At 43.6% G+C, this 25,038-nt stretch overlaps 1 pseudogene; it reads left to right on the top strand.

Moving 5' to 3' along the window:
* The first annotated feature begins 8,160 nt into the window (after nucleotides 1–8,160).
* Nucleotides 8,161–11,614, top strand: LOC123405158 (annotated as a pseudogene).
* The last annotated feature ends 13,424 nt before the right edge of the window (nucleotides 11,615–25,038 follow it).

Genomic DNA, 25,038 nt, shown 5'->3' with positions numbered 1-25,038 from the left:
CATGCTCCATTAAAGGAAATTATGTTAAAACTGCTTTATGTGACCTTGGAGCTGGTTTTGAAGTTATGTCGTTCTGTTTATATCGTAGACTTGACTTGAATAAGTTTACACCTACTAAAATATCTCTTCTAATGGCTGATAAATGAACTACTTTACCTATCGGTATTTGTGACGATGTGCCTGTTGTGGTTGCAAACATTACTATCTTAACGGACTTTGTTATTCTTGATATTCCCAAGGATGACAGTTTGTTGATCATCCTTGGTAGACCCTTTCTGAATACTGCAGGGGTTGTTATTGATACCAACAAAGGCATTGTTACTTTTCATGTCAATGGTAATCATCATACGGTATATTTTCCAAAGAAACAATCTCAAGTTCATAGGATTAACTCCACTGAAAAAATTCCAACGTTCATTATTGGAGACGTTGAATTCCCTCTTTCTACTACCAAGAAGAAATATGATATACTTATTGTTGGGGACATGCATATCCTCATTGAGGTAACCTAGTGTTATTCGAAAGTTCTCCGGTTCCATGTCATTCTAAAAAAGTTTGTCAATGAGACTTGATCAACCTTATTGATGGATTCTTTTTGACGAGCATGACATGGATGAATTTAGAAAGCACAACCTTTTGTATGAACTTTTTATTTTTTATGTTGCTTAGTATCATTTTAGTAAAAAAAATATTATTTCCCTATTTCCTGTTTTATCCTACAATAGAAAATATCCTGAAAAATAGAAGTTCTCACAGCTCCCTGGAAATTAAGTATGATTTTTTCTGGAATATTTAAGAATTTCTGGTACTAAGAACACCTGAGGGGGCTGCACCAGTGGGCCACAAGCCTGCATGGCGCGGCCACCCCCCCTAGGCACACCCCTGGTTTGTGGGTCCGATGTGGGGCTCCTTCACTTATCCGAGTACCCATCCACTCGTTCTTCCTCCAGACAAAATCTCACCATTGCTCAAACCCGTGTTTTAGCTCATCGTGCTGCCATTTTCGATCTCCTTGCTCAAAGCTTCATTTGCAAAACTATTTTAGGGGATTGTTCATCGGTATGTGACTCCTCCAATGGTCTAGTTAGTTTTTCTTCTAGTGCTTTATATATTGCATAATCTTGCTGCTATAGTGACCTTGTTGTTGAGCTTGCATGTCAAATTTGTAGGGTCCCAAGTAGCTTTCATGCATGATATAGCTTCTAGGCACTTGTGGGAGTAGTTGCTATAAGTTTTGATTGAGTTTATTCATTTTTATTTGGAGTTACTAAAAATTTCAGATTTATTTTTTCAGAAAAAGAAAAGATGAGGAAATTGTTAAGATGCTCTTCAAGCCGGGGTTCTAAAAAAAATGAAAATGAGAAGCCTAGATACAATATCCCTCGCACTGTGGAAGTTCGACCATGTGAATGGCCAAGTGAGGCATTCTTGAGGGCGGCCGAAATTTATGAATATTTTTACTATCTAGCAGAAAATGCAGGCATCATCGACTTCCTCAACGATAAGTGTGACCAGTATCTCCTACTTACTAATACTTTCGTGCAAAATTTTCACTTTCATCCTAGGAAGAATCCTCCCATGATAACATTTCATTTATATGATGTGCCTAAGGAAATGTCACTTTATGATTTTTGCAATGTTTGCAAATTACCTTTTGGGAGCAGCATCAGTGAACCATGTCCTAGAGACATGGAGGATTTTATTCCCGTAATCACTATAGGAGAAGAAAGAGGGGTGTCAAAGGAAGAGCGGCCAACTTATGTTTTCCCGTTCTACGTTATTATTCATTATTTGCAGGGAGATGTTTAGTTGGTCACGGTGAGAGTGGAAGCTTGAGTGCTCCCGACCTCACTATTATGCGCCACGCTTTACTTGCTTATAGAACTTTTAGCCTGGGCGCTATAGTGGCTCGACTATTGAATTTAAACCATTCGAAGGGAATTATATTCGGAGGTATCTATGCATCTCATTTAGCTAAACACTTTGAAATACCTATTAGGATTAACAAGGAAGAGGAAATGTGGCTGCCTACGAGATATTTAGATTATGATATGATGGTAGCACATGATGTTTTCAAGAAAGATAATAGTAGGAGGTTGTTGTATAACTTAGTATTTAGTCAGGGTACCTGTGAGATTATTACTTTGCCTACTCCTTCTTTGTCCGATATCCATGCAGGAAAGTACACTAGTATGCCCGAGGACATTTACGAATATTGGGGGCTGTCACAACCCCCATCACCTGAGCCTGCACCAGCCCTCGATCCGTATCAAGTTCCAGTTTTTCAGTGGGAGCCGCAGGAGCTCGTAAACCAATGGAACCCTCAGTATTGTCCGGAGTATCCAAGATAGGGTTATTTCCAACCATGGCCTTAGACCAACTTATGCCAAAAGCCTAAGCTTGGGGGAGTACGTATTTCTCACCGACATTATATTCATGTTCCCACACACATTCCAGTTGTCGGTGTTCATACTTTTTCATTGTACTATCCATAGTAGTTTATTTCTTCTTTTTGCGAGTTTCATTAACCTTGAGAAAATCCAAAAAAATAGTTTAGCTTCACCTTCTAGTTGTTTAGTCGTAGTGTTAAAAGAAAACCCAGAAAGATTTTTCATTCTTCTTTTGCTTGTTGGGGCCTTCCCCGTGTAAATAGTTTTTCATTCTTCTTTGGGTCAAAAGGAGAAGACCACAATGACATGTTGAGTGGCTCTCATATTTATTATCATTTATCTATCAGAGAGTCCATATTACCTTGTCTGCTCCTTTGAATTATTGCTTGCGGATTCCAGCTTAGTCCAATGCACACGCACTCTTATTATTATTTTTTCACATCGTTCGTTCGTGCAAGTGAAAGGAAATAACGAGGATATATCATGAAGTGAGTGAGATGGAGAAAAGCTGGTATGAACTCAACCTATTTTGTTTTTGTAAATATGACTAGCTCATCGTTCTGAATTTAGTTCGTTATGGATTGAGCATGTTTGCAATGACAATTAGACATTATAGTTACTTATGACATGCTTAATAATCTAGGAGTGAATAATGGTTTGTCTCGAGTGCCAACATACATATTAAAATGGTTGTGATGTAGTATGATAGAATGGTATCCTCCTCCGAATGATTCGAGTGGCTTGAATTGGCACATGTTCACGCATGTAGTTGAAACAAAATCAACATAGCCTCTACGATGTTTATGTTCATAGTGATTTATATCCTACTCATTCTTGCATTCAATGTTGCTTAATCTCAAAGCATGTCTATGACTGTTGTCGCTCTCTAGTTGGTCGATTCCCAGTCTTCTGCTAGCCTTCACTTGTACTAAGCGGGAATACTGCTTGTGCATCCATCCTCATAAACCCAAAGTTATTCCATATGAGTCCACCAAACCTACCTATATGCGGTATTCACCTGTCGTCCTCAGTAAATTTGTATGTACCAGACTCTAAACCTTCAAATAAATATTTTGTTTTGTATGCCCGAATCGCTCATGTGGTGGCTAGGGGCTATCAGTATCTTCCATGCTAGGTGGGTTATTCTCAAGATATGTGTTCTTTCACTATCATTCACAAGAAAGTGGCTAGTAATCAGGATGCCCAGTTCCATGCTCAAAAGTCAAATCAAATATAACGAAACAAAACTCCCCCAGGATTGTTGTTTCTATGGACGGTACCTGTGGATGCGGCCCGCCGTGGAATGTGATTGGTTGGTGGAGGGAGAGTAAAAACTTCACTATTCTGTTAGGGAACCGCCTATAATGTATTTAGCATGGAAGATATTGATAACTCTTAGTTGTTACATTGACAATGAAAGCATACCACCCAAAATTTTGATTCATCTCTGTTTTAAAAGCTCGAGCTCTAGCACCTCTGCAAATCAATGTTTCCCTCTGCGAAGGGCCTATCTATTTTACTTTATTGCTGAGTCATCCTCTTCTTTTAAAATGCACCAGTTAGAGAGCACCCTCGTTATCTATATGCTTTGCTATTAATTGATATTGAGTATGAGTATGACTGGATCTCTTTTACCATGAATTACAATGTCTAGTCAGTCCTTGCTCTTTGGAGGTGCTCTGCATTTATGTTTTGCGGTCTCAGAAAGGGCTAGCGAGATACTAGTTTATCATATTGTATTATGATTGTTTTGATAAAATTGTTGACATCCGAGACTTATTATTATTGCTCGCTAGTTGATTATGCCATTGATATAAGTACACATGAGACCTAAATATTATTGTGAATGTGGTTAGTCCATAATTTGAGCTGAAAATCTGAACATAAGTTAGACATATTTACAACAACAAGATCAAACAGAGTTTGTAAAAGTTTTTGTTTATCACTTTTAGTTTATCAACTGAATTGCTTGTGTACGAGCAAAAGTTTAAGCTTGGGGGAGTTGATACATGTCCAAAGTATCTACTTTTCCAAACTCTTTTACCCTTGTTTTGGACTCTAATTTGCATGATTTGAATGGAACTAACCCGGACTGGCATTGTTTTCAGTGGAATTGCCTTGGTATTATTTTTGGGCAGAAATAAAAGTTCTCACATTGACCTGAAAATTTACGGAGAATATTTTTGTATTTAATAAAAAATACCGGCGAAAGAATCTACCAGAGAGGGGCCACCCCCAGGCCACAAGCCTACAACCCCCCTAGGTCGCGCCTCCTGGGCTTGTGGGGCCTCTGAAGCTCCACCGACCTATTTTCCACTCCTATATATTCCCATCTGTGGAGAAAAAAAATCAAAAGTAAGAATTCATCACATTTTACAATACCGAGCCGCCGCCACATCCTGTTCTTCCTCGGGAGGGCAGTTATGGAGTCTGATTTGGGATCCGGAGAGGGGAAATCAATGTCGTCGTCATCACCAACCATCCTTCATCACCAATTTCATGATGCTCTCAATCGTTCGTCGGTAATTCCATCATAGGCTTGCTAGACACGTGATGGGTTGGATGAGATCTACCATGTAATCGAGTTAGTTTTGTTAGGGTTTGATCCCTAGTATCCACTATGTTCTGAGATTGACGTTACTATGACTTTGCTATGCTTAATGCTTGTCACTAGGGCCCGAGTGCCATGATTTCAGATCTGAACTTATTATGTTTTCATGAATATATATGTGTTCTTGATCCTATCTTGCAAGTTGTAGACACCTATTATGAGTTATGATCCGCATCCCCGAGGGTGACAATAACTGGGATTATTTCCGGTGATTACTGAAATTTGAGGAGATTATGTATTCACTAAGTGCTAATGCTTTGGTCCAGTTCTCTATTAAAAGGAGGCATTAATATCCCTTAGTTTCCATTAGGACCCCGCTTCCACGGGAGCCTAGGACAAAAGATGTCATGCAAGTTCTTTTCCATAAGCACGTATGACTGTATATGGAATACATGCCTACATTACATTGATGAATTGGAGCTAGTTCTTTATCATCCTATGTTATGACTGTTGCATGATGAATGGCATCCAACATAATTATCCATCACTCATCCATTGCCTACGATCTTTCCACTTATTGGTCTTTGCTAAGTTACTTTTCCATTGCTATTGTTACGATCACTACAAAACTGCTACTGTTTCGTTTGCCACCGTTATCGTTACTTCCATACTACTTTGCTACTAAATACTTTGCTGGAGATATTAAGTGTTCCAGGTGTGGTTGAATTGACAACTCAGCTGCTAATACTCGAGAATATTCTTTGGCTCCCCTTGTGTCGAATCAATAAATTTGGGTTGAATACTCTACCCTCGAAAACTATTGCGATCCCCTATACTATACTTGTGGGTTATCACCTACCACCTAAATATTAAGCCTTCAAACATTGCCATGAAAACCTCTAACGCTTCACCTCCTAGCAAAACATTGATCATCTAAGATAGCGCTTGCTCAACCATCTTATAGCATTGCTAGTTATAGGTACAGGTTGGTCCATGTGATAACATGGGCATCTTGATTATCATCTTATTTAATGCTATTTAATTAATGCACCTATAAACTTCATAAAAGACGGAAGGCTTGGCCTTTTGCTCTATGTTTTGTTCCGCTTTTGCCCCTAGTTTCGGTTACTGGTGTTTTATTCCATAATTGAGAACTCCTAACACGCTCGAGGTTGTTATCGGGACTCCCTTGGTAAATCGTTTAGGCTTAAGACTTGTCTGGCAAGGCCCAACTTTGGTACTACATTTGCTAACAACTTAATACTAAAATGCATAGGGAATAATTACCCCGAGGATAATTAATCAACAACGCGAGCCAGTGCTCCTCAAGAGTTTGGTCCAAATGGGCAGACTACAAGGCCACCGCGAGGCAACTCAAGGTTTGGTTTGACTCGTAGTGTGACCCATCCGGTCGTTGAAACATCCACCATCTCATGACTTGATCTTCATGTCAGACATGCTTTTGCTTGATCGAGGAGACGCATGCTAGTTGGGCTTTGCCCATATTATTTCTACATGACGCGCAAGTATTATTGATTATCCTGCTACACTGGCAGAGGCATATATTTGCATACATCATGATAGTTTTCATTTATCTTTATGTTGAGTACTTCTTATAAAGTGTGAAGATCTTTTTTTATTTCTTGTAAAATATAGAGTGTTGCCCTTAAGTGAGGAAAAGATCTCGAAGAGCAAAAATTAAAAGATCCCACAGAGGACACATGAAAAGATCCCAAAGAGGACAAATGAGAGATAAATAGAAAGAGCCAAAGGGGCCACAAAAATAAAAAAGGAAAGAAAAAAAAGAAAAAAAAGAAAAAAAGAGAGAAGGGGGCAACACTACTATTCCTTTTGAAAGATCCACACTCGTACTCCATTGTTTTATTTGTACTCCATACAGATTATCATTCATTCATATGTCTGTGGGGACTCTTACACTATAGAACTTGGCTTGTATATTCCAATGATGAGCCTCCTCAAATGAGCTCTAGGTCTTCATGAGAAAGCAAGTTGGACGCACCCCCACTAGTTCCATTGGAGAGCTTACCTTAGCTCATATGTTAATCCGTTGCATGGAAATCCCTACTCCTCACATCATATCTATCATTTCGCTTTCTCTCGCCTATGGTTGTCCTCATTTATGTGAGCCTTTCACACCTTTTTTGTCTTCCTTCCCCATCTTTATTCTCTTTGCCATCCTAAGTGCCAATATATCTTGCTCGTGCTCATCCATTGCATGAGTGCTCAAAGTGAAAAGGGAGAGGATCATTTTGACTTGTACCTGACTAGTGGTCTGGGGATGAGTCAAAATAAGATTCCGAAGGAGACCAAGTGTGAAGTTTTAGTAGATTGAGTTCTCAATTAAACTATATAGTATTTTTATGCTCTAACCCCATCTCCCACTTCTTGCACGCAAACACCATTTGGAGACATTCGAGTCACCGACAGCAAGAGCTCTTGCACCTTTATGTTCTTACTTTGCTAATTTCAATACTAGATATAGACTCTTGCTTGTTATAGTCTTAAATTGAGTTGCATATCTTACATGCTTTACTTTTAAGTTCTTATATGTGTGTTAGCATTTCACCAAAAAAATTATTTGTGTTATCATTTACATACTCGAGGACGAGCAGGAATTAAGCTTGAGGATGTTGATATGTCCCAAAAGTATCTATAATTTATGTTTGTTCCATGCTCCACTACTAGAAAAATGGCTATAGCTAATATGGACATTAATGGCGCACCATGTATGTGGTGCGCAACTGCTATATAGCAGTGGCGCACCAGATATAGGTGCGCCATTAATGGCCATATTACTAATGGCGCACCTGGTGTGTGGTGCGCCATTACTAGTTTTGTCCTGGCCCCACACCTTTCCGAGACATAGCAGTGACGCACCAGGGGAAAGTGCGCCATTACTAATTTTAACTAGTAATGGCGCACCACATCCACGGTGCGCCACTAATAACACCGAGCCCACCAGCAACCATCTTCCTCCCTTTCCTTCTTTCTCCCCCACCACTTCTCCAGGGAAACAAAAAAGACCTTGCTTGATCTCCCGTGCCCCCAACCCCGCCTCCACGCGGTGACGAGAAGCTTCCTCAGCCTGTCGGACTCCTCCACCCCCGCCCCAGCCCCCGCCCCCACCGCCTCACCCGCCGGACCCCCTCCTCCCGACCGGCGCGGCGCCGCGGCTAGGTCGAGGCAGAGGGCGGTAAGATGTGGCTCTTCTACCTGATATCGCTGCCCCTGACGCTGAGCATGTTCGTCGTCACGCTGCACTACTTCACCGGCCCGGGCATGCCGCGCTACGTCCAGGCCACCGTCGGCTACGCCTGGTTCTGCTCCCTCTCCGTCATCATTCTCGTCCCCGCCGACATCTAGATGGTCAGATCTCGTATCCCTCTGCATCGCCCGACCCCTCAATTGCGATCCTCGTCGTGCTCGTGATCCCACCCGGTTTCGGTGTCGGTACCTCGGCGCACCGAGATCCGCCCCGGGCTGAGCTAATTACCTGCTCTAGTTTTGCGCCAATTAGGATGTATTTGGGGGATTAGGACATAAATTTGTAATAGAAGCTGTTAGTGCGTGGAGTATCGGGTGCTTGAGGGGAGATTGCTTGGCGAATCTTACATTCGAGTTGCTGCTTCTGGTCCCCGGAATGAGGTCTAGGTGACAGGGTATTAGGGTCGCCCCTGCGTCAATTAGAGAGGACATCTATTTATTACTACTACTAATTAGTTAGTTTATAGTTCTAAGAAATTCAGCATAAACAACATGGACGAACTAAATTGGCATCATAAGTTGTTTGTATATGGTCTGCTTGACTCCAATTAACTTCTGAGAAGTCACTATTTTACCCTTTGTGGCTAATAGCCGTAGCAACGTTCCATTGTCTAGCCTTGCCCCCCTTCGACAAACTTTTTGTACTGCTTGTTTTCGTACTTTCCAAGCAAGTCATCAGTTCACACAGGACATTCGTGGATTCACCATTATGTTATATTAATAGGAATATAGGACATAAGGTGGAAAAATTTTGTCCTGTCTAGTTGACGGCTTACACGACTTTAGCAGCAACTGTTAGCTCAAGGCAACTAAGAATGAGACGATGAGATGTAATGTTACCCAGACATCAAAATCACACACTTAGTCAGATTACATAGTCCAGCTTCACATGCATCTTCAGTCTGAATGAATGCTATAGAAGTATAGCTGCAAAAAGTCCAAGCATGAACTTGGTTACCTCCACAAAGCATAGAGATCAGGTGCAGGCGAAGCGTCTATAAAGAAGGTTTAGTATTTTGCTAGAAAGAATCCTAGGTCAGCTACATCAGCATGCCTTGAATATTTGTAGACACATGTTCCATTGTTGCCATGCTTATTCGGGTATGGGGCTATGGGTCACTCACTCCCTCTACTACTTCACATATATGTTGGTGTATTCATCTGTATGAGCAAAGTTGTGGCCAAACGGAACAATCCTGCTATTTAGCCTCTTTATTTAAATTCGTTTAAGCACAAGTGAACAACTGTTGAAAAGTTAAAAATGTAATATATTAACATATACATGGGCAATAAATAGTGCAGGCCCTTTATCGCAAACTTTATCTGTGCATTGTGCTGTCAAATGATCTTCATTTACTTATTCGGTCTAAACTCCTACAACACCTCACCTGCATACATTAACTGGCTTTGATAAAGGTGGGATTGGTTTTTTATAGAGCTGGTCTTATTGGAGTACAATTATCCTAACATGGTATGAAACTATCATCATCAACATGTCTTGCATTGCTTTCTGCTATGGGTATAACATTCCTGATTGTTTAGTGGCATCTAGGACTACTGTTGGTGCACATGCCCTAGCATAATAGATGTTTCTTACAGTAAAATGTCAGCTCTACTTTCAAAAGACAAAAAAGCTTCATTTTGTACCGTGCTTCATCTCCCCTAGATTAGTGATTTAGCAACGTATTGTTTGCATATCAATGCAGGTCTTTCAGCTTCAGCTGAACTTACTAGGTCTGTGCTTGGAAAAGAAAAATCATGGTTTGTAAATGGAAAAATACTGGAAAAGTCATGACCTCCCTTATGTGCCTAACACTTTTTTACTGTTTGGCTTCAAGTTTTTAAGGATTTGATGTTACTATGACGTGGCTTACTCTATTTCTAGTAGAACAGTTGATAACCTAGTGTATTTTCAGCTTTTGAGGGTACTACTTTAGTTATCAATTCATATATATTATTTTTCATGGGATGCAATAAATTTTATACTCGTCATTTACATTGGCATTTTTATCTCTAACACAAGGCTTGTGTCTATGTCCCTAAACAGGGCTGTAGTTCCTACTATTCAAGGCTATGAAGATGTTGGAGATTTCACTATTATTCACATGAAAGGCGAAAAACTAGTATTCACATGAACCTGCTCTTTTATTCAATTGTGGGAGCTATTGGCCTCTTTGGACTCATACTTCTTTTTGTCATGCATAGAGCTTGGTATGTTTTAATCTCCCCTTCAGCTTCCATGTTCCATGCGTCACCCGATATGTGAATAACCTTGTGTAATATGTTGATATTTTTTACATTTTAGTTACTAAGTCATTTCAGCTCTTTCTTTATAGCTGTCGTTCAATAACCTATGAAATATTTTACAGAAACATTTTTGATATTTCAATATTGAACAAGCTACATGTTTAGGACAGTCAGCTTTGATTGGTAAAGAAACATGATGTAATCTTAACTACTGCAAAATACTACTCCCTCTGTTAACTAATATAAAAGTGTTTAGATCACTAAAGTATTGATCTAAACACTCTTATATTAGTTCATAGAGGGAGTACTTCCATTGCACTAACCATTCGTGTTGCTTGTAGTTCTGACAAATTAGTTTTCTGAAAATCGTTGCCATTTAAACTTGTGTAATGTGCAGTCTTGGCTCTTGACCTGAAATAAATATTTTTAACAGGGATGGAGGTCTTGTGGGGTTTTTAATGGCTTGCTCAAATACCTTTGGACTGGTGACTGGTGCTTTTCTTCTTGGTTTTGGATTGAGTGAAATTCCAAGAAACATGTGGAAAAACGCAGACTGGACTCACTGCCAAAAAGTACTTTTTGATAGAGTTGCCAAGATGGTTGTAAAGCTTGATAATGCTCATCAAGAGTATTCAAATTCTATTGTTGTAAGTGCATTTGTAAATCCTTAATAATATCCGTACTCATTGCCAACTTGCCATTTGCTGAAGTGTTGTTCCTTTTCCAGGTTGCTCAAGCCACTTGAAATAAAATGTCAAAGTGTGACCTCTTAAGACCTTATACGGATATTATTGACCGAATGGTTGCTCAAATGGTACCAAAGCAATTATTAGTACTACTTGTAGTTGAATTTCAAACCCGGAGATTAAATACGGTAACTTGTGATTGTATGTTATTTCAGCTGTGGGATGATCCATCTTTCAAGCCTTCTGGTGGTAGATTAGGTGAAAATGATATGGACTATGATACAGATGATAAAACAATGGCCAATCTCCGACGTCAACTTAGGATGGCTCATGAGGAGTACTATCGGTGTAAAAGATATTGTGGAATACCTCATCGTGATCAGTCTCATCGCGATGATGCTCACCATGACCGCAACCCTCTTCTGTGTGATGGTAGTTCAGATATCGACTTGTAATGTGAAGACAAACTCGCTACTCGCGGTCTCGAGACTTGTAATGTTCTAACTTTGTTTGGTATTTTGAATTCGGAGACTAATATGATGAATTGTATTCGGAGACTAATCTTCTATAGCATTCGATAAATCTGCTGTTTATATGTTGTTTTGTTTATATTCTGTGTTGTAATGTATTTTGTAACCTTTGCAAATATCAGAAAAGCAAAAAAAATCCTAATAATCATAGTAGGGGCGCACCATATTGCACTTTATTGGCGCACATAAATAAACATCCCAGTGGCGCATTATCTAAAAGTGCGCCATTAGTAACCCAGAGCACAAGGTACACATGGCTCCTTGGAGTAACAGTAGTGGCGCACTTCTGGGCCTAGTAATGGCACACTTTAGTTGCGCCATTAGTGTCTGGGATAGTAATGGCACACCAGGTGGTGTACCACTGTTATGTAGATTAACAGTGGCGCACCTGGCGTGCGCCATTACTATTTATTGGTAGTGGCGTGATAATAGTGGCGCACCTATAGTGCGCCATTAATAGCCAAAATAGGTGCGCCTCTAACAACCTTTTTCTAGTAGTGCTCTTTTGGGTGACATTGTTATGTGTTTTGCCACACTTTCATACCTTTTTACACATATTGGACTAACCTACTAACTAAGTGCACCCAATGCCAGTTTCTCTTTGCTGATGTCTTTTAATTGCAGGAAATTTACCCCAATTTTCACAGCCCAAAAAATCCCAAGAAAAATATATAAAAATCAACATGACGGAAGCTTTAGGAAGCACCAAGGTGGGCCAGAGGGGAGCCAGGCCTCGCCCAGGCGGCCACCTGGCGTGGGCCTCCTCCTGGCCGCGCCACCAGGTTGCCTGGGTAGCGGGTCCACCCCCTTGCGCCCTCCTTTGGCCTATATTTACTTCCCGAAGCGAAAACCCAAAGGATATATCCTGCATCGTGAATTTCACCACCATTCCGCCATTGTAGCAGTTCCAAGATCGGGAGCGCCAGGAGACTCTTCCACGCACCCTGCCAGATGGACGATTGACGTCTTGGAGCTTCTCCACCACCATGGACGCTTCCCGGACGTTCCATGAGTACTCCACCTTGGACCATGGGTCCATGACCAGTAGCTATGTGATGTCTTCTCTCCAATCTTGTGCTTCAATGCTTAGCCCTTGTGAGCTGCCCTACATGATCAAGGCATCTATGTAATTTACCTGTTGTTGCTACGCTTAGTTTGCTGGGATCCGATGGATTACAAGATTTTGTTTAGATTGTGATGAGTTATATATTTGGTTGTCCTTTTATATTTTGTTCTTGAGTATTTCATGCATGTTCCCCGTTGCTTTATATTGCTTTGGCCAAGTAGTAGATTATAACTCCAAGAGGGAGCATTATGCATGATTGTGGGTTCATGCCCACTCATGTGTAGCTTGAGTGACAGAAACATGAGACTAGGGGATGTGTTGTTGCCAGCAGGGAGAAAACAATGGTGCTTGTAACCTTGGTTGCAAGGATTATTTACCTTACGCAAAGTTTGTTAATGTTGTTGTCCATTGCTTTGAGTTTACAGTTTGGGTGGTGCTCGTAACTTAATACCAGCGAGATGTTCTGGATAGATATCTCAAGGTGGATGATTAGTGAGTAGATGCTGATGGATAAACGGTCTACTTGTCTTGGCTTACTGCCCATTCTTATGAGCCTCTAACTTTCTTGTAGCATGATTAGCATTGTTGTGCATTTATAATTCTGTCAATTGCCCAGCCGTAATTTGTTTACCCATCATAGTTGTTTATCGTCTTTTGGGAGATAGATATCACTAGTAAACATCATGGGACTCTGGTCCATATTTCCACCACTGTTTACACCTCCACCATTTACAGGTTTTATTTACTTTCCCGTTGCAATCACCATCTCTATTCCCGCTTGTATTTGATCCTTTGCAAACGACATGCCCGGAGAGATTGAAAACCTCTCTGAACTCATTGGGAGCAAAGTTATTTGTTGTGTGTGTGCAGGTCCACGTCTTCTGCTAGCGCCAGAGCAGCAGACACCTACTTGTTGATCCTTGGAGTCCTCCTGGTTCAATTAACCTTACAGTCCCCGTGTAAGGGAAATCTGCTGCTGACTACATCTCAACCTTCCACTTGGGGTAACCAACGAGGGACAAGAAGTATAGTTCCACCAACTCGTCATCAGCCGCAGCCCGCGCCTGAGCTCACCATCGATCTCTTGGGGTTCCATGGAGCCCAACACGCAACCGCTCGTCCTCCCGCGTCTCGCAACCACACACCCGACAAACCCCACCTACGGCCTCTGCCCTGCTCATCACTGGCGTCATTTATGGCCACATACGACTACGCCACCACCACAAGTCGACGTGTTGTCGAGGCCCTGTTCGAATGCGGCCAAACCCGTGCCAAATCGCCGCCTGTAGGCAATTTACGGTGAGACATGAGGCCCTTCGCCATTATTTTTGGTCGTCAGTGCTAATGCCGGCGCCACCGTCAATGTGGCCGGCCTGGGTCACTGCTAGTGGGTCCTAGAGGGCCCATCTAACCGTTAACCTCGGTCAGCTATGCTGACTGGGCAACACAATCACTCATCGATGGGCCACCCACTAATTTAACTAGACATTAATTAATTTAATTAGTTTAACCGAATGGGGCACTAACAAGTGGGTCCTACTTGCTAATTAGTTAATTTAGTTATTGAAATTTAACAAAGCTAGCTATTGTGTCTATGGCAATTGGACCCCGTGGTTACTTTGACCACTCACTACCGACAGTTGACATCATGCTGATGCAGTAAAGCAATTTTTCGAATTAAAATAAATCCAATAAATTTCAGAAAATGTTTTAAAACTTAAAAAATTCATATATATTAATTTTTAAGTCGGATGAAAATAATTTATATATGAAAGTTGCTTAGAAAAATACAACGAATATAAATATGCAAACCGTTCATGTGGCACATGCATCCAGCACGATGACCAAGGAACTTTCCCCTCCGGATCGTATGTGTGATAATTGCCGAAGACCCGAGAAATATCCACAGATATTTTCCCACTCCGTCTGCAACATGTAGCACTATGTTAGATCATCTCTAGCACTGCATATTGCCATGTCATGCATCGTGATGCATGTGTTTGCTTTGTATTTTGTCAGAATTTAGGCTCCCCAAAACCCTAAGGATTCAAACTCAGGAGTGCGCACAGAGGCCACTCAACAGATTCGATTGACCAGGCTCGTCACTCGATGCGTCAGGCTAAGAACTCACACGACGGTGAGGGAGACCGGAAACACGGTAGTTTACCCAGGTTCAGGCCGCTGCGACGCGTAAAACCCTACTCCTGCTTTTGGTGGATTGCCTCTCGCGGAGGTGGTGGATGAGATAGTAAAGTGCTCTCGAGCCTCCAGAGGCCAAGTGGCTAGGTGTCTTGTTCTACCGTTCGAGTGACCCTCTTCTCAAGTATCTTACCCTCTCTATTTATAGCGGAGGCCCGGGTCCTCTTCCCTCATAGCTTCGACGGGAAGGGATCCCACAGGGGCGAATTTTGAAGATGAACGGGGGAACATGCTCCCCTGCCCAAAGGTGGTCTTCGCCTGCAAAGTAACTATTCGCTCCATCAGAGACGGGCCCGAGGATGACGTTTCCCCTACTAGCGGGCGACGGTAGTTTCGTTGCACCAGAAGGGAAACCTTTGGAAGATGCCTTTGAAGCCCCTGCATGCTCCCGCCTCCGTTGCACCAAAGGGGAAACTGCCTCGCTCTGCCATCTGCTGCTCGACTGTCTTTTCCTGGCGTCACCCTTGAATCCCGAGGCTGGGCCTTGCCTCAGAAAGTCCGCCACTTCGAAGGGGTCCTGAGGAGGCCTCCTGCGGGTCTTGATGTCGTTCCTCCTCATGAGGCCTGGCCCCTCACAGGGCCTTGTCAAGCCTGTCGATGCTTGGTCAATGGAGTGGGCGAGCCCTAAGCCGCAGACAGGCGAGTCTGGGTACCCCGTTCCCAAAACGCCAACAGTAGCCTTGGGCCCAAGGCGTGCCCGGGCTGGCTTCGTGGCGAAGCCTTGGAGGAAGTCCAAAGTGTCACAGGCCCTAAATGTCTGCGGGTCATACTTCACGCGTGACACGTAGCCTGATGGCAACACTCCAGTTCCCGAGGCGCCAAGAGGCTCGCCTGGTCAAATTGATGTGACGCCTGGGTGCAACACTGGCCATCATTGTTCCTTGGGGGTGACGCCTGTACGCCCACCATGCGGGCGCGTCCCCTCGCGAATTGTGTGGGCCCGGGGATGCGAAGGGACGCCATCCTGCTTTGGGCTGCCTATTTAACCCGGCGAGGGTGATAAGGCTTGCGTCACCCTGTCTTCTTTGCCTCCCACCTTGAGCCCTTCGTTCCCTCAGCATGGCGTCGATGAGGAGATTCTCTGCTACCGACAAGGGGAAGGCCCCTGGCGGAGGTCCTACTGCTCCACCTACCAAGAGGGGGCGAGGCCGCCCCCGGAAGTATGCGGCGAGGCCGGCAGCGGCCTCTAGCGGGCGCGGTCGTGGTTCCGCCCGCCCGGGGATCTCCATCGGCGGTAATGGTGTGGTGTAGACTGGAGCGGGTGCCCGTAGCGGCCGGAGTGGGAAGTCGGTGATGGCCACCCGGCCGCCTCGCCCACGGCTCCACTCGGCCGATACGGTGATGAAGTTGATGACGTGGGTGGACCGGTCAGAAATCGCTTTGCTGCAGCTGCCGAACTTCTTAGCGAAGGCTATGCCGGCCAGCGGACCTTGGGGTCTCTGGTTGCAGGCTGACGGCTGTTGCAGCAGAGCATCCTGGGTGGAGGTCGAGGTCACCCCCGACGGTTACGTGTATCTGAACCGCGGGTGGCAGACCTTGGCCCGCGCCAGAGGCCTGAAGGGGAGGCGCCACCTCCTCTTCAAGTACGACGGGGAGGCGACACTCGTCGTCAAGATCTTTGAGTCGAGGGCGATCGCGTCGGTTGCTGCCCGGAGGATGCCGGGCATGGCGGTTCGGTAGACGAGCCCATCTCCGATGGTGGGTGATGATCCTCCAACGGCAGCAATACCTTCTCCGGAAGGAGCTTGAGCGACAGGACCTACGACGAGTCGCCTCGCCGCTGTTTCTGTGCCTCGGGTCGGATCCCTGATACGTCTCCATCGTATCTACTTTTCCAAACTCTTTGGCCCTTGTTTTGGACTCTAATTTGCATGATTTCAAAGGAACTAACCTGGACTGACGCAGTTTTCAGCAAAATTGCCTTGGTGTTGTTTTTGTGCAGAAATCAAAGTTCTCCGAACGTCCTGAAAATTCATTGGGAGCATTTTTGGAAAATATAAGAAATACCTACGCAAAGATCCACTTGAAGGGGTGGGCCAGTGGGCCACAAGCCCTGCCACCGCCACCCCCTGGTGGCGGTGGGCAAGCTTGTGGGGCCCACACAGCTCCACCGCCCCCAATCTCACCTCTATAAGTTCACTTTCCTCCCAGAAAAAATAAAAAGAGAAGATTTCGTCGCGTTTGCGATACGGAGGCGCCGCCACAACCTGTTGTTCATCTGGAGGGCAGATCTGGAGTCCGTTTTGGGCTCCGGAGAGGGGAAATCGTCGCCATCGTCATCATCAACCTTCTTCCCTCTCCAATTCCATGAAGCTCTTCGTCGTTCGTGAGTAATCTATTCGTAGGCTCACTGGGCGGTGATGAGTGGGATGAGATCTATCATGTAATCGAGTTAGTTTTGATGGGGATTGATCCCTAGTATCCACTATGTTCTGAGGTTGATGTTGCTACTACTTTGCCATGCTTAATGCTTGTCACTAGGGCCCGAGTGCCATGACTTCAGATCTGAAATTATTATGTTGCCACCAATATATGTGTGTTTTAGATCCGATCTTGCAAGTTGTAGTTACCTACTATGTGTTATGATCCGGCAACCCCGGAGTGACAATAACCAGAACCACTCCCGGTGATGACCATAGTTTGAGGAGTTCATGTGTTCACAAAGTGCTAATGCGTTGGCCCGGTTCTTTATTAAAAGGAGAACCTTAATACCCCGTAGTTTCCTTTTGGACCCCACTGCCACGGGAGGGATGGACAAAAGATGTCATGCAAGTTCTTTTCCCTAAGCACGTATGACGACACACGGAATGCATGCCTACATCACATTGACAAACGGGAGCTAGCCACATATCTCTTCGTGTTATAACTGTTGCATGACGAATATCATCCAAACAAATCACTGACCCATTGCCGACGAGTTTGTCCTACTGCTGCTGTTACTTGTCTTGCACTGCTGCGTTTACTTGTCTTGCTCTGATGCTGTTACTTGTCTTGCCCTGCTGCTACTGTTGCTACTATTGTCACTTGCTACTGTTGCTACTTGCTACTACTGTCACTACTGGTGTTCCTTGCCACTACTGTTGCTCGTTACACTGTTGCTCCTGGTTGTGTGAGTAGTCCCCAGGATATGGTCTATTACTTCTGTGAGAAATATTTCCCTGCCCATAAGAAGCAAGCTGCCTTGCAGGAAATATACAACTTTTCTCAACTCCAAGAAGAGAGTCTCCCACAAGCTTGGGGGAGGCTCGTCCAGCTACAGAATGCTTTGCCTGATCACCCTCTTAAGAAGAACGAGATACTTGATATCCTCTATAACGGACTTACCGATGCCTCTAGAGACCACCTAGATGGTTGTGCCGGTTGTGTTTTTAGGGAACAAACTGTAGAACAAGCTGAGACCCTACTAAATAACATCTTGATCAACGATAATGCTTCGACTATTCCCGAACCACCTCCTTAAGCCAACTCCTAAGAAAAGAGTTATTCTATTCCTTAGTCCCGAAGATATGCAAGAAGCCAAGAAATCTATGCAAGAGGAAGGCATTAGATCTGAAGATGTGAAAAATCTACCACCTATCGAAGAGATCCATGGTCTCGATAAGCCGATACAGGTAGTAGAAGTGAATTCTCTGCGTATGTTTGATGAGAGTGATATTCCTTTTCACAAACCTACTAGCCTATGCTTTGATGAATTTGAGAACTTTGTTGCCAAACAACAGAGTTTCAATGATTATGTTAGCAGACACTAGGAACAAAGTACTCGTATGCTTAGCCATTTAAGTGCTTGTGTAGACAGAAATGTCAATGATCTGAAGCTTCTGAGTAAACATGCCTCTATGATTACTACTCAGGTAGAACAAGTACTTTAAGCTCAGAATGACCAGCTCAATGAATTAAATGACAACTTTGTCAGAGCCATTACTAGAGGAGGCAAAATGACTCAGGAACCTTTGTATCTTAAAGGTCATCCTAAGAGAATTGATCAAGATTCTAAAGGAATCAATGCTGATACACCTAGTCATCCTAAGGAGAAGAAGAAGGATGATAGAAACCTACATGCCAGTTCACCAAATACTGTCGCACCTGAAGAACCTAATGATATTTCTGCGTCTGATGCACAAACACAATCTGGTGATGAACACGAACCTGGTGACAATATGGACAGTGATGTTCATAATAATGCTCAACCTAGCAATGATGAGGATGTGGAGATTGAACCTTCGGTTAATCCTGATAACCCACAACCTAAGAGATACGATAAGAATTACTTCACTGCTAGGAAGCATGGTAAAGAAAGGGATCCATGGGTTCAAAGATCTATGCCCTTTCCTCCTACGCCATCCAAGAAAAAGTATGATGAATATTTTGAGCACTTTGTTGAAATGATAAGACCCATCTTTCTGTAGATGCGGTTAACTGATATGCTCAAGATGTCTCCGTATGCCAAGTACATGAAAGATATCGTGACTGATAAATGGAAGATACCAGAACTTGAGATCTCCACCATGCTTGCCAATTACACTTTCAAAGGTGGAACTCCTAAGCAACTTGGTGATCCTAGAGTGCCCACTATACCTTGCTCCATTAAAGGAAACTACATAAGAACTGCCTTATGTGACCTTGGAGCCAGAGTTAGTGTTATGTCGCTCTCTCTTTATCGTAGACTTGAGTTAGATAAGTTGACACCCACTGAAATTTCTCTGGAAATGGCCGACAAATCAACTTCTTTCCCTATCGGCATTTGCGAGGATGTGCCTGTTGTGGTTGCTAACACCACTATCTTAACAGACTTTGTTATCTTGGATATTCCCGAGGACGATGCCATGGCTGTCATCCTCGGAAGACCCTTTTTAAACATTGCAGGGGCTGTTATAGATTGCAACAAAGGCAATGTCACTTTCCATGTCAATGGTAATGAGCACACAGTGCACTTTCCAAAGAAACGATATCAAGTACATTGCATCAATGCTATCGAAAAGACTTCATCGATTCTTATTGGGAGCTTGGAATGCCCTATTCCTCGTGTCAAGATGAAGTATGATTTTCTTGTTGGGGATATACATATCCCCATTGAGGTGACTTAGTGGCTATTCGAAAATTCTCCATTCTCTCTTGAGATTCGAGAAGGTTTTGTCACGAGGACTTGATCAATCCTATTGACGGATTTCTTTCGATGACCATGAAATGGATGAATCAAAGAGTCACATACCTATGGTCCTAAAAATTTAGTATGATTTTTTCTGGAATATTTGAAAATTACTGGGCCTGTTAGCTGGCCTGGGGGCCATACCAGTGGGCCACAAGCCCTGCCACCGCCACCCCCTGGTGGTGGAGAGCAAGCTTGTGGGGCCCACAGGGACCCCCTCCACTCATTACAGCTCCTAGTCTCTTCTTCCACCCTCCAGAAAAAATTGTTTCGCAGCTCAAACCCGTGTTCTTGCTCATTTGGCTGTTATTTTCGATCTCCTTTCTCAAAGCACCATTCTCCGAACCGTTTTAGGGAAATTATTCCTTGGTAAGTGACTCATCCATTACTCCAATTAGTTTTTGCTCTAGTGCTTTATCTTTTGCGTATTCTTGCTACCTTGGTGACTCTGTTCTTGAGCTAGAAAGGTTGATTTTAACTGGTCCCAAGTAGTTTTAGCGCGTGATACGGTCTCTAGGCACTAGCAGGAGTAGTTGCTGGAAGGTGTGGTTGGTATTCATTCACTTTTCTCTTGAACTTCAAAAAATTTAGCAAAAGGAAATTATGTTCAGGAGGAAGTTTCATGGTGGTTCCTCAAGTAAGAAGGGTCCCCATCTTTATTTTCGGGAGCCCGGACCTTTTGAACTAAGGGACGCACCGGTGCAACCATGTGAATGGCCTTCCGATGAGTTCATGATCGAAGCAGGTTTCAAGGATGAGTTTGATGCACTTGTCTGCTATGCTCACTGCCTCTTTCGTGTCTAGATTTAAATTTTCAGTTGGCCGTGACTCATCCATACTATTTGATTTGTACGATAAATCCTCTGCCATGGATCTGGAGGATCTCAATAGTATTTGCAAGATACCCGATGGGGGTAGTATTAATGATCCTTCTAAGTCTTCGGTCACAGACTTTGTCTCCAGTATAACTGTTGGAGAAACCAGAGATATCACGCAAGCCACCATAGGAAGCATCCATTTCCCTGCCTTGCACTACTTTGCCCTCTTCATAGGTAGCTGCATTAACGGCAAGGGTGCACATTGTCACCTATGCGCTTCTGACCTTAGTATCCTTAAGAGCGTAGTAACAGGTGACAGGAGCTTCACTATGGGAGCTATAATAGCAAGGAGTCAGAATAAAAATGCCAGTGAGTGGGATTTCTTTGGTGGAGTTTATGCTACACGCTTAGCAAATTTTCTAGGAATATCCAACCGTTTAGAAGAACCTCCTCTCCGTACAGCCTACCTTGATCGTGTCGCTCTAACACGCTACCAGTTCCTTGAGAGAGATCATGGATCCCTCCTATATCGCTTGATATTTAACCGGCAGCGTGTTTTCCATATTACCCTTCCTGCTCCTGCTTTCTTTGAATTTCAGGTAAAACGAATATACTACATAACCATAGGAGAGGCAGAGGAGTATGAGAGGTAGGCGACGACTGCTCGACTTTGCGAGGAAGCTATTCATGCAGTGGCTACCGCACTCCCGTATAGCACCCAATTTTATTTTGGGTTTCGCCAGGACCATCCATGGGAGTAGACCAAGCTAGGCCAAAAACCTAAGCTTGGGGGAGTACGTGTTCTCACCGACTTTACATTCATGCTTATGCTTTCACTTTGTTAGCCGGTGTTTACACTTTGCCACTGTATTATCCATGCTAGATTATTTTCATTTTCTTGTTTTCTTGTTTTGTGTCCTTTTAAGAAAACCCAAAAAGATTATTCTTTCTTCTTTTGCTTGTTAGGAGCTTTCCTGTGTAAATAGTTTTCTTTTTCTTTGGGTCAAGGTAGAAGATATTGGTTTCAATGTTTAGTGCCTCTTGCATGCATGCATGTTTAGCTTTCGAAGAGCCATATTACTTTGTCTTCTCCTTTGTGTTTGCCTATAGATTCAGCTTAGTCCAATGCACGAGCACCCTTATTATTGTTCACAACGTTCGGTCGTGCAAATAAAAGGCAATAATGATGATATATGATGAAGTGACTGAGACTGAAAAGCTGGTATGAACTCTATCTATTCTGTTTTTGTAAATATGACTAGCTTGTCGACTCAGATTCAGGTTTGTTGTGAGAGAACCATGTTTGGAATGACAACTTAGAGATCAGAGTTTCTGATGCCATGCTTATTTAGCTAGGCGCTTATAATGGTTTGTCTTGAATGCCAACATAGATTTTGAGATGACTATGATGTAGTATGATAGGATGGTATTCTCCTTTGAATGTGTCAAGTGGCTTGACTTGGCGCATGTTCATGCATGTAGTTGAAACAAAATCAACATAGACTCTATGATGTTCGTGTTCATGGTGATTTATATCCTGTTCATGCTTGCATTTAATGTTAGTCAAACTCACTGCATCTTGATGACTGTTGTCGCTCTCTAGTTGGTCGCTTCCCAGTCTTTTGCTAGCCTTCACTTGTACTAAGCGGAATACTGCTTGTGCATCCACTTCCATAAACCCAAATTTTTTTCCATGAGAGTCCACCATACCTACCTATTTTGCGGTATCTACCTGCCGTTCCAAGTAAATTTGTATGTGCCACTCTCTAAACCTCCAAGAAATAATCTGTTTTGCATGCCCGAACCACTCATGTGGTGACAGAGGGCTATTGGTATCTTCCATGCTAGGTGTGTTATCGTCGACATGTGTTTATTCACTATCATTCACGATAAAGGGGCCGGTAATTGGAATGCCCAGTTCCACGCTTAAACCGAAAACATAACTGTAAAACAAGACTCCCCTAGATTGATGTTAGTATGGACAGTACCCGAGGATTCTGTCGGGGCCCCGATCCTAAGTCATAGGTATCCAGCCTGTAACACATTGCATCTCTTTGCGGTCTCACGCACGGTTAACTCCACGGCTGCAGCCATACCTTAGCCGGGACCGTTTGCATCTTTAAACTCACGTATGCAATAGTGTCGCTAGCATTCCAATGTCAAAGAACCCGGATCGACAAGTCTAGTCACAAACCAAAGTGGCAGTACCGTACAAGGACAGGCATACATGACCCAACAAAGCAGGCGTCGGTCACCAGCGAGTGTAGACGAGTCGTAGCAAGCTACAAGGACTCCATTACATCGCGTGACATTTCCCCAAAGGGGACAGACATAGCAGCTAAGAAGGACACATGCCGGTCAACCAATGTGTCCGGAGCAGTAGCGAACTACCAAGGCTCGTTGGATCACAATGGGGCATTTCCTTGTAAGGAGTGCTACTAAAGTTCATGACTAGGTAATCGAACCCCATACATATCAAGTACGACACACGTACGCATGGCATACCGATATGTATAGATACATCGATGGCATCACAACATAACCATGAACATACAATCTTTATTTAAGAGGCTCGGAAGAGCCACACACATAATATTACACATTAAGGGTCTCACGACCCATAATAGCAGTCATTCAGTTACAAGCTAGCGGAACAGTTTAAAACTGTCTGAGTACAGACAGGGCAACTAGAAGGCACATGGCCTGACTATACTACAGATCCAACGTAGGGCCAGATCGTAGGTAGGACACCAGCTACTCGTCGTCGTCGATGTCTATGAAGAACCCTCCATTAGGGTCATTAGCAACCTCTGCAACATTTATTAAGCAAACATGAGTACGAAGGTACTCAGCAAGACTTTAGGATAACTAGCTACTCATGCAAGGTATCAAAAAGGTATTGTGGGGTTTCATGCGGAAAGCCAACATTTCATTCGTGGCTAGACAACTTGCATTTTGAAATTATTTTGACAACTTGATTTCTCGCACACGAGTGCACTAACAGCACAACAATACACCATCGTGGAATCATCCCGTCTCCATTCGGAAATGCCGTCCACGACACTCACGCTTATCTTGACAATTTTATGAGTAGCCATTGAAGTTATCTATGAACAACATATGTCTCCAAGTAGTCCATATCCGCGGACGCGGCTATTCGAATAGATCATAACCCTGCAGGGGTGTACTTCGTTACACACGCTCTCGCCACTTATCGCCATGTGCACGTCATGCACCTCGGCAACCTTCAATCGGAAGGCCAGCGAGGGAGTCGGCCACGACCTTTAACCACACTAGTACCTAGTCCACGTTTATCGCCTATCTGAGAGTAACCCGTACGGAAGTCCGGCTGGGGTTTCCGCCACGGCCTCAAACGATGTGCGCAGGGTTCCCAAGCCCACCATTCGGGTGCCACTTGGTACACCGTGCCACTGCCTACCGCATCATAGCCCACCTCTCAGGTCAGCACTATGCACGGCCTCCAGCATGAGTATAGACACCAGAAACTACTTGCAACTCCTGGACCGAGTACTAAGCGATTAATAAGCCGAGAGGGTCAATTAAGTATCCCAACGAGTGGTAGTATCTAGTCTTGGATTACATACACGGAACTCAGTTCCTAAGGACGGTTCCAATGAAACAACCCGCCATGTACTCCTACACAGCCTTTCACCGGTACCTTTACCAAATCAAGTTCAACACACAACCCTTGCTTACCGAACACATTCTCACAATTCTGTTCATGTACCAGATGACGGACCATAAACAACTCTAAGCATAGCATGCATAGCAGGAAAAGACATATCATGGCTCAAGCAACTACCAGGTATGCTAGGTTTCAAGGTTCGGCTATTTACTATGACAAGGATAGGTCATGCAAAGGAAGTGGGTTCAACTAACGTGGCAAAAGCAGTTGAAGCATTTGATCCTAATGCAATAAATAAGTGCAGGAGCAAGAACATGGGATTTATCGGGATGATAAAAAATGGTTGATTGCCTTGTTGCTCAGAGGAGGGACAATATCCGTCAGACGGATATCCGGTGGAATCCGGGGTGCGGAGCCTACCGAAATGAATGGCAACAATCAATAACAATCATATGCAAACAAGATGATGCATGA

The sequence above is a fragment of the Hordeum vulgare genome, chromosome 6H (assembly GCF_904849725.1).
Source record: "Hordeum vulgare subsp. vulgare chromosome 6H, MorexV3_pseudomolecules_assembly, whole genome shotgun sequence".
NCBI classification, from domain to species: Eukaryota; Viridiplantae; Streptophyta; class Magnoliopsida; order Poales; family Poaceae; genus Hordeum; species Hordeum vulgare.
The sequence above is the reverse complement of the archived record's forward strand: the minus strand, read 5'-3'. Positions and strand labels throughout refer to the sequence as shown.